This window comes from Apium graveolens, chromosome 7, assembly GCF_009905375.1.
Source record: "Apium graveolens cultivar Ventura chromosome 7, ASM990537v1, whole genome shotgun sequence".
NCBI classification, from domain to species: Eukaryota; Viridiplantae; Streptophyta; class Magnoliopsida; order Apiales; family Apiaceae; genus Apium; species Apium graveolens.
The window spans coordinates 159,950,597-159,967,496 of NC_133653.1; the positions used below are offsets into that span (position 1 = coordinate 159,950,597).

Here is a 16,900-nt window from a genome sequence, read left to right on the forward strand (position 1 = left end):
AAGGAGTGATCGAGGTGGTGAATTCCAAAAAGACTTTGTTACTTATTGTGAAGAAAGGGGAATATCACATGAATTCTCGGCTCCAAGGACTCCACAACAAAATGGTGTGGTGGAACGCAAGAATAGATTACTGCAAGAGACAGCAAGGACTTTGTTGCAAGAAAGCAAGTTACCTAGAAGTTTTTGGGCAGAAGCAGTCAACACAGCATGCTATGTTCTGAATAGAGTATTGATAAGACCTATTTTGGACAAGACTCCATATGAATTGCTCAAGAAAAAGAGGCCCAACATCAGTTACTTCAGAATCTTTGGCTCAAAGTGTTTTGTGCTCAAGACAATTGGTAATGATGGTAAATTTGATGCTAAATCTTATGAAGCTATTTTTCTTGGTTATTCTATGAATAGTAAAACCTATAGAGTTTATAATTTGTCTAAGCATATTGTTGAGGAATCTATAGATGTTACTTTTCAAGAACCTAACAATGATCTTCCAAGAGACGAGGAAGATGATGCAGGTGAAGCTGGACAACAGCAAGCTGAAACAGAGAAGGCTACTCCAAAACAACAAGCTGAAACAGAGACTGATTCTGGAAAACAGCAAGCTGAAATTGAAACTGCCTCAGGAAATCAGCAAGCAGAAACTTCTACTCCAGTTGATGATGCAATTGTAAAGATGGCAAAGATGACTCTTAATGGTCCTAGAGGAAATAGAGCAAAGGATAAAATGCCAATCTATGATGGTGAAGACTTAGCTCCTCCATCTAAGATGAGGAAGCCTTCACATGAAGATATTGCAAAGCATTCATTGCCAAAAGCTACACGGACAGTAAAGAATCACCCTCCAGAACAGGTTATTGGTGATATTTCTGATGGTCTCAAGACAAGAAAAGGCACTGCAAATTTTTGTGCTTATGCTGCATTTTTAGCTCAAGAGGAACCCAAGAATGTCAAAGAAGCACTTGAAGATGAAAATTGGATCACGGTTATGCAAGAAGAACTCAATCAATTCGAACGATGTGATGTTTGGGAACTGGTCAAGCCACCAAAGGATGCTTCAATCATTGGTACAAAATGGATTTTCAAGAATAAAGTGGATGAATTTGGTACTGTTACTCGAAATAAAGCAAGGCTTGTAGCACAAGGGTACAACCAACAAGAAGGCATTGACTTTGATCAAACTTATGCTCCAGTAGCTAGATTGGAATCAATTAGGATGCTTCTTGCTTATGCATGCTACAAGAAGATCAAGCTACATCAAATGGACGTCAAAAGTGCTTTTCTTAATGGATTTCTGGAAGAGGAAGTTTATGTCAAGCAACCCCCTGGTTTTGAACATGAACAACATCCGGACTATGTTTACAAGCTCAAGAATGCATTATATGGCTTAAAGCAAGCACCAAGGGCTTGGTACAAGAGGCTTAGTAAGTTTTTGATCAAAAATGGCTTCATTCGAGGTAAAATTGATCCTACTTTATTTACTAAGCAAAATGGTAATGATATTTTGATTGTCCAGATATATGTAGATGATATAATCTTTGGATCCACTAATGATTCTATGTGTGAGTGGTTTTCTAAGTGTATGAGCAGTGAATTTGACATGAGCATGATGGGTGAGCTCAATTATTTCTTGGGGCTCCAAATTAAACAATCTAAAGATGGAATTTATGTGCATCAATCAAAATATGTCAAAAATTTGCTGACCAGATTTGGTTTTGACAATGTCAAGCCGAAATCTACTCCAATGAATCAAAATAGCAAGCTGACATCGGATGAAAAAGGTAAAGATGTTGATATCAAGAAGTATAGAGGTATGATTGGTAGTCTTTTATATCTTACTGCTTCTCGGCCAGATATTATGTATAGTGTTTGTGTATGTGCTCGTTTTCAAGCTAAGCCTAAGGAATCACACTTAAATGCAGTTAAAAGAATATTTAGATATTTAAGTGGGATTATTAATCTTGGGTTATTTTATCCTATTACAATCTCATTTGATCTTGTGGGGTATAGTGATGCTGACTATGCAGGTTGTCAAACTGATAGAAAGAGTACAAGTGGTGTTTGTACATATTTAGGACAAAGTCTCGTATCTTGGCAAAGTAAGAAACAAACTTCAGTTGCATTATCCACAGCAGAAGGTGAGTATTTGGCAGCTGGTAGCTGTTGCTCTCAAATTTTGTGGATGATTCAGACTCTACGAGATTTTGGAATCAAGTGTGGCAAAGTTCCAATCTATTGTGACAACACTAGCACCATCAACATATCAAAGAATCCAGTTAATCACTCAAGAACAAAGCATATTGATGTTCGTCATCATTTCTTGAGAGATAATGCTGCCAAAGGTAAGATTGAATTAGTTTTTGTACCTACTGAATATCAATTGGCAGATATCTTTACAAAACCCCTTGGCGAAGCAAGATTTTCTACCATTCGAAGGGAACTTGGCATGTGCAGTGTATAATGGCAAGCTATCTTTGGAAATTTGGTAATGTTAGCTTACTATCATTTTTCATGTTAGCTTACTATGATTGGTTATTTAAATGACATTTTTTTGTGTTATGTTATTTTTGTTAATTATGATATGTCATTCTCTGTTTAAATATGTTTAAATATTTGCATGATTTGCTGATTTAATTGTTAAATGATTATAGTACTAATTGTGGTGTTTTAGATATATTTAAGATGTTATTTTGATAAGTGTTAGAATTAGGATAATTATTATTTGTTTTTTAAATCTTATCCTAATTTATCCCCTAAAAAGGCTATCAAAACACGGGTTAGGGTTTTAGTTCCTACTTCACCGCCACTCAGTCATATTTCTACTTACCGTCTTCTCTCCAACATCATCAATTTGATCTCATCATGGTTCGAGCAACAAGGAAATCAAATCTTCTCGCAAATCGTTATGTCTCTAAACTAGATAACACCGTGGTTGATTTGGGTCACGAAAGTGATGAAGAAGTCTCTCACACCCCTGATTCGAAGAAACTCAAGCAATCTTTGGCATTTGATTCTCCTGATCTCCAACAACGATTCACTGAAAATGCTTTGGATGTTCGTTCTATTATCCCTGGTATCCCGATTGTTGGTAAGCTTTTTCAAAACTCCGGAGCCTTACTTTTGTTTCAGAATTTGGGTATGGATTCTTTTATCATCGAAATGCCTAAGGTCTACTATCCTGATTTAATTCGTGAATTTTATGCAAATTTGATTGAAGATAAGTATGGAAACTGTATTACCACTGTGCATGACAAGAAAATTAGGCTTAATCCTCCCATTTTAAGTTCTATTATCAAGTTTGAGAATCCCTCTGAGATTGATATTTTTACTGGAAAAGGATATGTGTCATTCCCTGATTTCTCTGTGATGGATCAGTTTAAGTTGTTATTAGGATCTGTTAATGATATTGAAGAAAACCCTCAGCCCCCTTCCACTACTCAAGTATCTCCTATGGCACATTTGTTGTTTAAAATCTGTAGGGCTAATGTTTGTCCTAGGGTTGGGAATAAATCAACCTTTAGTTGTCAAGATGTTACTCTGGTTTCTATGCTTCTAGCTGGCAGGGCTTTTGATCTATCAAATCTGGTTTTAAAAAATATGATTGCTGCTGTTAATCAGAAAAAGATTGGACTTCCTTATGGTTTAATGCTTACCAAGGTATTTGAATTCTTTAAGATTGAACTTAAGAGTGCTGTTACGGTGAGTGTTAAAGAAGTTTTGGATGCTAAAGTGTTCGCTCAGTCAAATTTACAAATTGAAAATGGAGAGTTAGTTAGGATTTTGCCTACCATTGTTCCTGAGTCTCCTGTTGTAGCTGAGCCTTCATCCTTTTCTCCAACTGCTGAGATGATGCACCTGCTTAAGGGTATTCAAGAGGACAATATTCTGCTTTTTGGACATATGGATGCTACTACAGAGCAAGTGAATCAGCTGAAGATTGAGATTAAGGGATTGAAAGATATTATGCTTAACTTCATGTCTGCTGCAAAACCTTCAGCTTCTCAGTCAAATGCAGATTTAGACACTGGCTTGGATGATCTTGTGGATGCTGCTGAAGACTTGGAACAACAGGAGAAGCAAGATGAGTTTCTTTCACCAAAAGAGAATGCAGCTGTCAATTCTGCTCAGACAGACTAATCTGTTTTTGATGATTTAAGGGGGAGAACTTAGGAGAATTTAATTTCTTTTAAGTTAATTTCTGAACTTGTTTTAGTTTTAAGACTTGATTTGTTGAAGTATCTGTTGGTTTTAAGACTTGTTGCATCTGGTACTTGATTTGATCTGTTTATTTGGTGTGGTAAAACTTGTTGATGGATGTTTTGGTTTAAGACTTGGTTATGCTGATGCTTCTAATATTTGAAATATGTTTAATTGTTTTTTTTAGAAGTTTATTATGCTAATTGTGATATCTTTAGTTTTATTTTGAGATATGCATAGATTTAGGGGGAGTTTTTATAATTCTCCTAAATGTGTGTAATCATCAAAAAGGGGGAGATTGTAAATCCTTAGTTCTGATGATCACAACACAGCAAGCCATCATGTTGTTATTTGAGAATGTTTGCAGGATATAACAGCTTAATGTCATTGTTGTTTAAGTATCATGACAGCAAGCTATCATAAGACAGTAATCTATTTCAGCAAGCTATGATCAACAGTGTCAGAATAACAGCAAGCCAAGATGCACAGTCCAGATTCAACAAGGAAGTCGAATTTGATGGAGATTTTATAGGATCTTCATATATATCAGTTGTAAGGACTTCTCTAATATAATATACGTGCATGATATATATAGAGCTCTTTTATAAAATGTTTTTAATCATTCAAATTGATTTCCTAAAGAATAGGAGTTTGTTTCTCTTTCAAACTCTTTCTCTTATCTTCTTATTTAAACGTTTTATCCTCTACAAAATAGAAGAGATATTTTCTGTACGTTGGACATCTTTCTTTCTCTTCTATCTAACGTACACATGAACGTTGGAAAAACCATCCCAACGATCTTACACGGTAGAATTGGATTCTAGCCGTTGTAATTTGTTGAGGCTGTTTTCAAACGTTAATGTGTGGTTATATAAGAGGTTTTCTTGCAGTTTTATATAAAAGGATTTTGCAAGCAAGAACACATACAACTCCTGATCTTTATTGATTTCAAAATACTCTCGAGCTCTAAATATATACACGTGTTTTATCTTAGAGAGAGTTTATAGTTTGAGTTGTAATATTTATCATTGATTTGTATTGTTCAAATTGTATTGATTAGTTGCTGGATAAGTTGGCTAGGGAAACAAGGGTTTAGTGGTACTTGCTAGAGGAGTTTGTACTACGGGGTAGTATAGTACTTAGAGAGCAGGTTCTTAAACAGGGTTTCAGCAAGCCATTATCAGCAGCTGGGATAAAGGGAGATATATTGTTGTATCTTGTAGTTGTAACCTTCATTGATCAATAATATATTCTCTTACCAAGTTGGTAAGGGACCAGGACGTAGACCATAGGGGCTTAGGGGTCGAACCTGGCTAAAATTCTTGTGTGTTCTATTTACTTTCCTGCACTTTATTTTCTGCATTGCATTTAGTCATCTCAGCTTACTATCATTGTCAGATTATAGTTCAGTTGGTAAAATCTCAGTAAGCTATTATCGGGTAAAATTTAAAAGTAATCCTAGTTAGCCATAATCACCTATTCACCCCCTTCTAGGTGTAATTTCAGATAGTTATTCTCTTTCGTCAAATATAATATTTTGATTTATTTGATTATTATTTGCATTTGCTATACATAGATCCAAAATTAATTTTAGTGATTTGTAAACCTTATTTTTGAAGCGCGTCATAATTTTTCTTTAGTATTAATAGCAATGCAGTTTTACTTAATTCATTTTGAGGTATAAATATTTTTGGGTTGTTGGGAGGCAGGGGTTATAGGTCTTTTGAATTTAAGGAAATGAATAGGTCTTTTGAATTCAAGGAAATGAAATACTACAAAAAGTTACTGTTGCTAGGTAGTCGTGGACTGTTCTATACATCAACAATATCTCAACTTTTCCTAGGCAATTAAATAATTAACATATCTTAATATTTTTTCAATTTTAGTATTAATAATATTTAAATTTTAAAATTATTACACATTTTATTCTTTTTAAAAGTTATTACACATTTAGTATTAATATTGTTTTGGAATTAACACAGCTTTTTCTTTCTTAAAAATTAATACATAATTTTATTTTTGGGGTAACATATAACTATGTGATTAAATATGACTATGTATTCATGTGGTGGATGTTAATAAATTTTTTTATCGATTTGTTTATGTACTAATAGTAGAAAACGAGTTAAGTAGAAAGGTTAAATGTGTCATCAAAAGTTATAAAATAGTGAAATTAACTATAGTTAATTTTAAATTGTTAAAATTTTGAATATAGTATATATAGATAAATAACATCACAAATGGGATATATGGATAAATGAGTTTTTAGAATGGGACATAACAAGAAAAAAATCCATTTAAAATGCTGCAACTCTTTCTGAAATAAGATAAGCCAATACAGTGGCACTTGTTTCTTGTCCATTTAATTAAATCAATTTACGTTGTTAAAGAACAAGACTATGTATCTTTTTAAGTTCATCAAGTATCCTGGCAAGTAACATATAATTTTTTTTCCTCTAGGCTACTTAATATACATTTTACACTTTACAGGAGGATATTAAACGTTCGCCAAAAAATTCAGAACATGTGTGAAAATATATCTTTGCCGATTAAGTAAATGGAAATTTAAATCAATTAAACTTACCCCAGAAGATTGAAACTTGGGCAGGACAAGCATATGTCGGAGCCCCACCTCCCTGAAGAGCACCAGAGCCTTTGCAACTGACATGGTCTCCACTACCGTGTAAGCTGTTGTATTTGTGACAGAATGCAAATCTACATACATCTCCATGTCATCCTTTGTCACAGCCACCTCCTCAATCTTCACACGCCTTTCAGCCAGATCAACCGAGGTAAATTTTTCTAAACTTCTCATTCTTTTGTTCTCCTCCTCACTTGGAGGAACCATTTCTTTTTTAGAATTAAAAGGAGGTGAGCTTAAAACTAGGCCGTGCAGTTCCCTTTTCCCAGTTGCCAGATGGCCCGTTGGCACCTCCCTGTCATCTACAACAGGGAACCTATTGTGGGTGGTGTTGCGGAGGACCTCTACAATGCGTCCCACTTTCTCAATTCCACGAAGGGTTACAACTGGTGGCTTGACATCAACTAGTTCACCAACTGTGATATTTCTCATCCAAGAAAGGCAGTCCTTATAAATCCAGTATGATCTCGTAAATGCTTGGATTAAAGCAATCTCCAACACTTTTGGCAATTAGAAGAACAAGCATTGTTATTGGAAGGTTATGTTGGACTTGCTAAGCAGACCTATCTCCACATTAGTATGATATTGTCCGGTTTGGGCCGAGACCGCACGGATTTGTTTTTGGGCACCTCCCAAAAGGCCTCCTACTAATTGGAGTTGTCTGACTGCTTATATTCTAGCAAACTGGCCCTCTCACAAACGATGTGGGACAACTCCTAACAATCTCCCCCTTCACACATCGGGCCCGACACCTGTCGATTTTGCCACCTTCAGTGTGACCAGACTCCTCCTCGACCCATACTGAAAGTCCATCTGGCTATCTGCTCCCCCTAGGCCCATACTGGAAGGCCCGTCTGCCTTTTCTTTTAGCCCACTCTGGGGCAAGCCCATCTGTCTCTTCCTAGATCACTTCTGGATCCCACGTGAGATTGTTATGGACAGTCACAACCATAGCTTTGATACCACTTGTTGGGCTTGCTAAGCAGGCCTATCTCCACATTAGTATGATATTGTCCGCTTTGGGCCGAGCCCGCACGGGTTTGTTTTTGGGTCACTCCTAAAAGGCCTCATTCTGATTAGAGTTATCTGGCTGCTTATATTCTAGCAAACTGTCCCTCCCACAAACAATGTGGGACAACTCCTAACAATCTCCCCCTTCACACATCAGGCCCGACATCTGTCGATTCTGCCTCCTTCAGTATAACCAGGCTCCCCCTCGACCCATACTGAAAGTCCATCTGGCTATCTGCTCCCCCTAGGCCCATATTCGAAGGCCCGTCTGCCTTTTTCCTTGAGCCCACTCTAGGGCAAGGCCATCTGCCTCTTCCTAGGTCACTTCTGGACCACACGTGAGATTGTTATGGACCGTCATAACCATAGCTTTGATACCACTTGTTGGGCTTGCTAAGCTGGCCTATCTCCACATTAGTATGATATTGTCCGCTTTGGGCCGAGCCCGCACGGATTTGTTTTTGGGCACCTCCCAAAAGGCCTCATACTAATTGGAGTTGTCTGACTGCTTATATTATAGCAAACTGCCCCTCTCACAAACGATGTGGGACAACTCCTAACAATCTCCCCTTCACACATCGGGCCCGACACCTGTCGATTCTGCCACCTTCAGTGTGACCAGACTCCCCCTCGACCCATACTTAAAGTTCATCTGGCTATCTGCTCCCCTTAGACCCATACTGGAAGGCTGGTATGCCTTTTCTTTGAGCCCATTAGCCCAGCTGCCTCTTCATAGGTCACTTCTGGAACCTATCTGAGATTGTTATGGACCGTTTCAACCATAGCTCTGATACCACTTGTTGGGCTTGCTGAGCACGCCTTAACTCTACATTAGTATGATATTGTCCGCTTTGGGCCGAGCCCGCACGGGTTTGTTTTTGGGCACCTCCCAAAAGGCCTCATTCTAATTAGAGTTATCTGGCTGCTTATATTCTAGCAAACTGCCCCTCTCACAAACGATGTGGGACAACTCCTAACAATCTCCCCTTTCACACATCGGGCCCGACATCTGTCGATTCTGCCTCCTTCAGTGTGACCAGGCTCCCCCTCGACCCATACTGAAAGTCCATCTGGCTATCTGTTCCCCCTAGCCCATATTGGAAGGCCCGTCTGCCTTTTTCCTTGAGCTCACTCTGGGGTAAGCCCATTTGCCTCTTCCTAGGTCACTTCGGGACCCCACGTGAGATTGTTATGGACCGTCACAACCATAGCTCTGATACCACTTGTTGGGCTTGCTAAGCAGGCCTATCTCCACATTAGTATGATATTGTCCGCTTTGGGCCGAGCCCGCACGGATTTGTTTTTGGGCACCTCTCAAAAGGCCTCATACTAATTGGAGTTGTCTGACTGCTTATATTCTAGCAAACTGCCCTTCCACAAACGATGTGGGACAACTCCTAACAATATCCCCCTTCACACATCGGGCCCGACACCTGTCGATTCTACCACCTTCCGTGTGACCAGACTCCCCCTCGACCCATACTGAAAGTCCATATGGTTATCTGCTCCCCCTAGGCCCATACTGGAAGGCCCGTCTGCCTTTTCTTTGAGCCCATTCTGGGGCAAGCCCATCTGCCTCTTCCTAGGTCACTTATGGAGCCCACGTGAGATTGTTATGGACCGTTTCAACCATAGCTCTGATACCACTTGTTGGGCTTTACTGAGCAAGCCTAACTCCACATTAGTATGATATTGTCCGCTTTGGGCCGAGCCCGCACGGGTTTTTTTTGGGCACCTCCCAAAAGGCCTCATACTAATTGGAGTTGTCTGACTGCTTATATTCTAGCAAACTGCCCCTCCCACAAACGATATGGGACAACTCCTAACAATCTCTTCCTTCACACATCGGGCCCGTCACCTGTCGATTCTGCCACCTTCAGTGTGACCAGACTCCCACTCGACCCATACTGAAAGTCCATCTAGCTATCTGCTCCCCCTAGGCCTATATTGGAAGGCCCGTCTGCCTTTTCTTTGAGCCCATTCTGGGGCAAGCCCATCTGCCTCTTCATAGGTCACTTCTGGAGCCCATCTGAGATGGTTATGGACCGTTTCAACCATAGCTCTGATACCACTTGTTGGGCTTGCTGAGCACGTCTTAACTCCACATTAGTATGATATTGTCCGCTTTGGGCCGAGCCCGCACAGGTTTGTTTTTGGGCACCTCCCAAAAGGCCTCATTCTAATTGGAGTTATCTGGCTGCTTATATTCTAGCAAACTGCCCCTCCCACAAACGATGGGGGACAACTCCTAACAATCTCACCCTTCACACATCGGGCCCGACATCTGTCGATTCTGCCTCCTTCAGTGTGACCAGGCTCCCCCTCGACCTATACTGAAAGTCCATCTGACTATCTGCTCCCCCTAGGCCCATATTGGAAGGCCCGTCTATCTTTTTCCTTGAGCCCACTCTGGGGCAAGCCCATCTGCCTCTTCCTAGGTCACTTCTGGACCCCACGTGAGATTGTTATGGACCGTCACAACCATAGCTCTGATACCACTTGTTGGGCTTGCTAAGCAGTCCTATCTCCACATTAGTATGATATTGTCCGCTTTGGACCGAGCCCGCACGGGTTTGTTTTTGGGTCACTCCCAAAAGGCCTCATTCTGATTTGAGTTATCTGGCTGCTTATATTCTAGCAAACTGCCCCTCCCACAAACGATGTGGGACAACTCCTAACAGGTTATTGGTCAGTTCAAGAAATATGACGCAGAGGGAAACTGTCATTTTCATTGATCCAGCCATGAGCGAGGCTGCTCCAAGAACAGCGTACAGCCCCTGGTCATTTTTTGTGTAATTTCCCATCATTATTACAAGCATGCGACCATAAGCTGAGCCCATGAGGATGATTGGAAGGAAAAGACCTGATGGGACGGCAATGCCAAAGGTAAAGAGTCCCAAGATGCAGTATAATGCAAAGAAGATGATAAGGGAGAAGTATTTGAATTCTAAAGGAGTGTTTCTGGAAAAAATGTTACGAACACCATCATCATTTGTCGTATGCAGTAGAGTGGCCAGGTCATTGTAGTGACCACTCGGGCAGTTGAACTGCTTGAAGTTCCCTACCCGTCCTGTGGTTGGGCAAGCTTCCTGCAGTGATGGATCACAAGGTGTGCAACTGGGAAGGAAAGGCAGTCCATATAGGCATGATGATGTAACCAAAGATACTGTGAGACTGAGTAGGAGCTTGTGTAATTTCCCCTTCCTGAAAATGTTATAAATGAATATATAATAAGATCTCAAACTCAACTACTCAAGTATAATGACCACAATCCACATCATAGGTTAGGCCATTTATAGTTATTTATGTGGATCAAATTTCAAACAGAGCCATGTTTGATCTAAACAAATCACTGCCATCTTTTATGAATTAGCATTAGCATTTAATGGTTACCAAGGAAAATGTTGCACCTATCAATAACTGAGGTTAGGATTAGGTTCTTATCCTCCATCTGAACTCTTCATTTGGTTCTTAGTCACATCAGACCAATGCAATCTTCTCTGTTTATTAATAACTAACTTCTGGTGCATACGATAATTTATGTTGAGGGTGCTTACTCGTTAATGAGGTTGTAAAGCCTGAGGATTTTGTGGAGAAGGTGCTTGTAAAGGCTTCCCAAAACTCCCCCAATAACTCCAATCACCGCCACAGGGATGATGTCAATAACATGGTATCTCAGGCTGACATCACTCACATCAAATAGAATTAGTCATCCCTGGCCAAATAGGCCACAATTTCCAGTCTTACAATATTCCATGGAAAGTCTCAGCACCACCACAACAACTGCTGTACTGAAAAAGGTCCTCCAAAGTAGAGCACTTCTCCACCATGTAGCCACCTCTTCAAGAGCAAAAAGGACACCTCCTACTGGCGAGCGAAAAGCAGCACATACTCCAGAGGAGGAACCACATGTGATGAGATCCCGTCTATCACGGTCCTTATTGAAGTAGCGGAGCCAGCGCCATTTAATGCGGTGATTGTCTGGTCCACCTTGGCCTAGTAACGAAGCAATGCAACTCCCAATATGGACCAGATGCCCTTCTTTTTTTAAATCTAGGCCGGCAGTGATGAGGATCAAGGGATAAATATGTTAATTTGGATTTGGTTATGTGTGCTCGTGGTGATGTTCAATTGGAGAGGACGCAAACATGGGTTATGCAGCTTACTTGGACAACAAGGAATAAAGGAGCGATGCATGAAGTTGGACAAGTAGCTGATTATTATATAATTATTAATTCGAATTTTGCTTGCAAGTTTTACCTTTCACTTGAAAGGGTTTTTCTTGTTTTAAGCACTTAGGATATTATTTTCCTATTTGTATTTGATTTTTGTCCTTTTTCTATTCGGATTTGGTTTTTAAATTTGTTTCTTGGAAGGATTCAGATATTGGCTAATTCAAGCTGATATTGAATTTCTCTTGGAATCCTATTGGGTTTGGGTTATTGTCTAAGCCTATAAATACCCTTCTCATGTAATCTTTTAAGGGAGACAATGGATGATATAAAACTTGTGTTTTGAGATAAACTATGAGTAGTTTTTCTTTCTCTAAACTTCAATTACTGGATTGTTTTGAAGGTTAGATTCGAATTACTTAGTTTCTGGATTGATCTAAGCAATTTGAGATTCAAAGTTCACGTTTCTGGATTGATCGTGTTCTTTTGAAATATCTTTTTCTTCTCTTACCCCTTTTCTTTCTTATTTTTGTTTCTTTGTGGTGCGATCCACATCAGGAAGAGACAACTGTAATGCTTCCAACTATCTGGAAGGATCAAAACTTTCAATGTTACTTTTGAATCTATAAGCTGGGTAATACACTTTTTGAATCTTATTATAATTTTTTATATGTTTTTAATTTCCTGCCACATTTGTGGAGATCCTCATTATCACAGGATACAATTTTTTTGATAAGAAGTCACCTTGGAGTAGGCGCTAAGATCCGAGTTATGGTGTTATGTCCTTAAATTCTCTTACTACTAGTATTCTGATCAAACTGCCTCAAAAATTGTTTATAAAATGTAATATTTCATTCCTGAGATCCTTAAAGGAGAATTAAAAATACAAAATGATTAATTTATGTCTTTTCAGTTCATTTCTTAGAATTAGAAAAGCTATACCGACTTGTGTTTATTTAAAGTTATGATGCATGTTGTGACTGGATCCGAGATGCAGATCATATTGGTGTCGTCTACAGTGCATCATATTGATATCAAGTTCGTAAAGTTTTTCATTGATGCACTAGAACAAAAAGGATGTGTATTATTTATCTTAAACATATTTCACCAAAGAAAGGGCCAAGATAGATAATCATGTCACCTATCTGAAGGAGCAAGGGGAAATTTAGATGGAACAATGAAATTTTTGAATAGATACTGATACTAGGTAAAACCAAACAAAAAAGTTACTTCTTGGATCACACTGCAGATTTACATGAAAGATTGTACACGAAATTCACACACCTTCACCATTAGTGTTGTAGCACCAAACATGTTTGGTGTGTCTTGATAAGTGGCATTTTATACCACTTAGAACGTCTTATAATGACTTGAATTGATGTCTTAAAATCAAGTATTTTGTGTATTTGATGCATTTTTCTAGTATTTGTGCATTTCAGGGTATTAATTGTATTTATGGAGAGATTTCATCAATAATAAGCCTTGGCATGTGTTTGGCATTGTAAACGGGAAGATAGGAGCAGATTGCAGCGAAGAAATGGGAGAAAAACAGAGCAGTTTCCAGTAGGGAGCTGAGCGCCCGCTCAGCTCTGCTGAGCGACCGCTCAGGAAGCTGAGCGCCCGCTCAGGAATGCTGAGCGGCCGCTCAGGGACGGAAAATTAGAATAATTATTTTGGACTCCTAGTTTTGTTTAACTTCCAACTTCTGAGTTAGCTGGGTATTATGGGACTCCGATATAAGTAGTTTTCAGAGACGTTTCAAAAAGGTTGGATCGTAGTAATAATCGAAGAGCGAGGAGATAAGGAAGAAGACCGTTTTAGCACACCGCAACGAAGAGGAAGCATATTTTCTTGTGATTCTTTATTTCGTTGTAACATTGGATGCTAGTTTTCTTTACTTTGAACCTATTTACTCTTGTGACGTACTCTGGTTTAATATAAATAGTTTTAGTTATTATTCTTGTGTGTTATTATCATGTTTTCATATGAACCCGTGATGACGATGAGTGCTATCATGAGCTAATCGTGATCATAGGGTCGTAACGAATTTATTATGGAATTCTTTAGTTAGTTGTTTAATACCTTAGTGTGTGATGATTGTATGATATCTAGTATTGGTTGTGCTTAATCGTCTTATGTGCGTTGCGAACATATAAGATAGGGTGTTAATCTCTTGTGAAGCGACGGTGGATCTTGAGATTTAGAACTTGTCATGCTAGCATAGGTTCGTGTATGAGTATACATGATTAGTGGGTAACTCTAACCGTTTTATTCGCCCTGTGTAATCAAAAGGAATAACTTATGCTTAAATCGTTATGTTGTCAATTTCTGTAGACATATAGGGACTCAATATAATTGATGCCTATTCAACTTCTATCTTAATTGTGGATGTTTGGTAGAATGGTATTAGTACAACGAAAGTTGACTTTTATCAGTTTCATGTTGTTCGATTAATATCATCACCGTTGCATTCTAAGGGTAATAACAATGACTATTGAAGGAAGTAGTAATGAAGTTATGATCTCATGTGTGTTTAATATTGTTAATTCAAGTGTCAATTAAGTGCTTAATTCTAGTAGTTAATTGTAGTTAATAATTAGTTAATCAAATTTAAGTGTTATTGTTTTAACATTGAGAAGTAATCATACATTGGTGAGTGAGTGTAATTGAACATAATTAGTCTGAGTCTCTGTGTGAACGAACTAGAAAGTATTCTATATTACTTGCGAACGCGTATACTTGCGTTCGTTATTAGTGCGTGTTTTCGCCCTAACAAGTTTTTGGCGCCGTTGCCGGGGACTCGGCGTTTTTGTTTAGTTTATGTACTTACCATCATTGGTCATTAGGACTCAGTGATTAAGACGTGTTACTTATTGTTTCCAGTTGTGTTTCAGGTACTTTAGCGAGCATTTATGCAAACACATTCTCGTACTCGCAAGAGGACTTTAGATATGGCTGAAGAGACAGACGAAGTTCTTGATATTCCGGAGAAGATAGATTTTGAAGATTCAGATTCAGGAAGTGAGCAGAAAGAGCCAGTAATCATGGGTGATCATATTGTTCCGGCAGATCCAGCTCTTATGGACTTTTCTCATCCTAAAATTGATGACATTCAGTCTAGCATCATGCACCCGGCTATTGAGGCCAATAACTTTGAAATCAAGCCGGGCACTATTCAGATGGTGCAGAATTTTGTTTCTTTTTGAGGTGCTGCGACTAAAGACCCCAATATGCACATAAGGAATTTTGTCGAGATCTGTAGTACTTTCAAATATAATGGTGTGACTGATGAGGCTATCAAGCTGAGGCTTTTCCCATTCTCACTGAGGGATAAAGCTAAGGACTGGTTACATTCTGAACCAGCTGGGTCTATCACTACTTGGCAAGATCTTGTGCAAAAGTTTCTGGCGAAGTTTTATCCAATGGCGAAGACTGCGGCTATGAGGAGTGCTCTTACTCAGTTTGCGCAGCAACCTACAGAATCTATGTGTGAAGCTTGGAAGCGCTACAAGGAGAGGTTGAGAAAGTGTCCACATCATGGAATGCCTGATTGGATGGTGATCACTGGTTTCTATAATGGTTTGGGGGCCCAATCTCGGCCCATGCTCGATGCAACAGCTGGAGGTGCCTTGTGGGCCAAAAGCTATACGGAGGCTTATAATCTTATTGAGACTATGGTTGTAAAGGATGATCCCTGGGAAGGTAGCAGGTATTTTGGAAGTTGATGCAGCTACAGCTATTGCAGCGCAACTCCAAGCGCTGTCTATGAAGGTCTATTCTCTAGCCACTTATGGAGTCAATCAGATAGCTATGGTCTGTGAGCTTTGTGCAGGTTCTCATGCTACGGATCAGTGTTCTCTTGTTAATGAATCTTTTCAGTATGTGAACAATTATCAGCGACCGCAGCAGCCTGTACCAGCTACTTATCATCCTAACAACAGAAATCATCCAAATTTCAGCTGGAGTAATAATCAGAATGCTATTCAGCAACCATATCAGCAAGGTGTAAGTAAACAATTCAATCCACCTGGATTCCAGCAACCACAGCATTATGCTCAAAGGAAATCATATCCTCAACAAGGAGGTGCAGCTCCACCCTCTAGTGCTAATTTTGAGGAACTTAAGCTATTGTGCAAAAGTCAGGCGGTCTCTATCAAGACCTTGGAAAATCAAATCGGTCAAATAGCCAATGCAGTGCTTAATCGTCAATCTGGCACACTTCCCAGTGATACTAAAGTGTCAGGCAGAAAGGAAGCTAAAGAGCAAGTCAAGGCTATTACCTTAAGGTCTGGAAAAGTTGTTGATGCTGAAAAAGCAAAAGAAGGAGAAGCTGAAGTTGGTGATGAAGAACCTAAGCAAAAGGAGAAAGCGGCGGGACCAAGAAAGACTACTGTTGAACACACTCTGCCTGAGGGTAATATAGGGGAGAAACAGCTCTATCCTCCACCACCTTTCCCTAAGAGATTGAAACAACAAAAGATGGATAAGTAGTTGGGTAAGTTTCTGGAGGTGTTCAAGAAACTTCACATCAACATACCTTTCGCTGAGGCTCTGGAGCAAATGCCTAGTTATGCGAAATTTATGAAGAGTATTCTTTCAAGGAAGGTGAAACTGGATGATCTTGAGACCGTTGCTTTAACTGAAGAATGCAGTGCTGTGCTACACCAAAAGTTACCTCCAAAGCTTAAAGATCCAGGTAGCTTCACCATTCCTTGCACCATTGGCAAGTTGTCTTTTAACAAGTGCCTCTGTGATTTGGGAGCAAGTATCAATCTGATGCCGTTGTCGATCTTCAAAAAGTTGAATTTACCTGATCCAAAGCCCACCTACATGTCTCTACAATTGGCTGATCGTTCCATTACATACCCACGAGGCATATTGG

At 39.3% G+C, this 16,900-nt stretch overlaps 1 non-coding gene across 1 annotated transcript; it reads right to left on the minus strand.

The window, feature by feature from the left end:
* Window positions 1–15,455: 15,455 nt before the first annotated feature.
* On the minus strand, window positions 15,456–15,562 carry LOC141675427 (small nucleolar RNA R71). Its single transcript, XR_012556080.1, has one exon. It is a non-coding gene; the product is annotated as a small nucleolar RNA R71 (small nucleolar RNA).
* Between the last annotated feature and the right edge of the window lie 1,338 nt (window positions 15,563–16,900).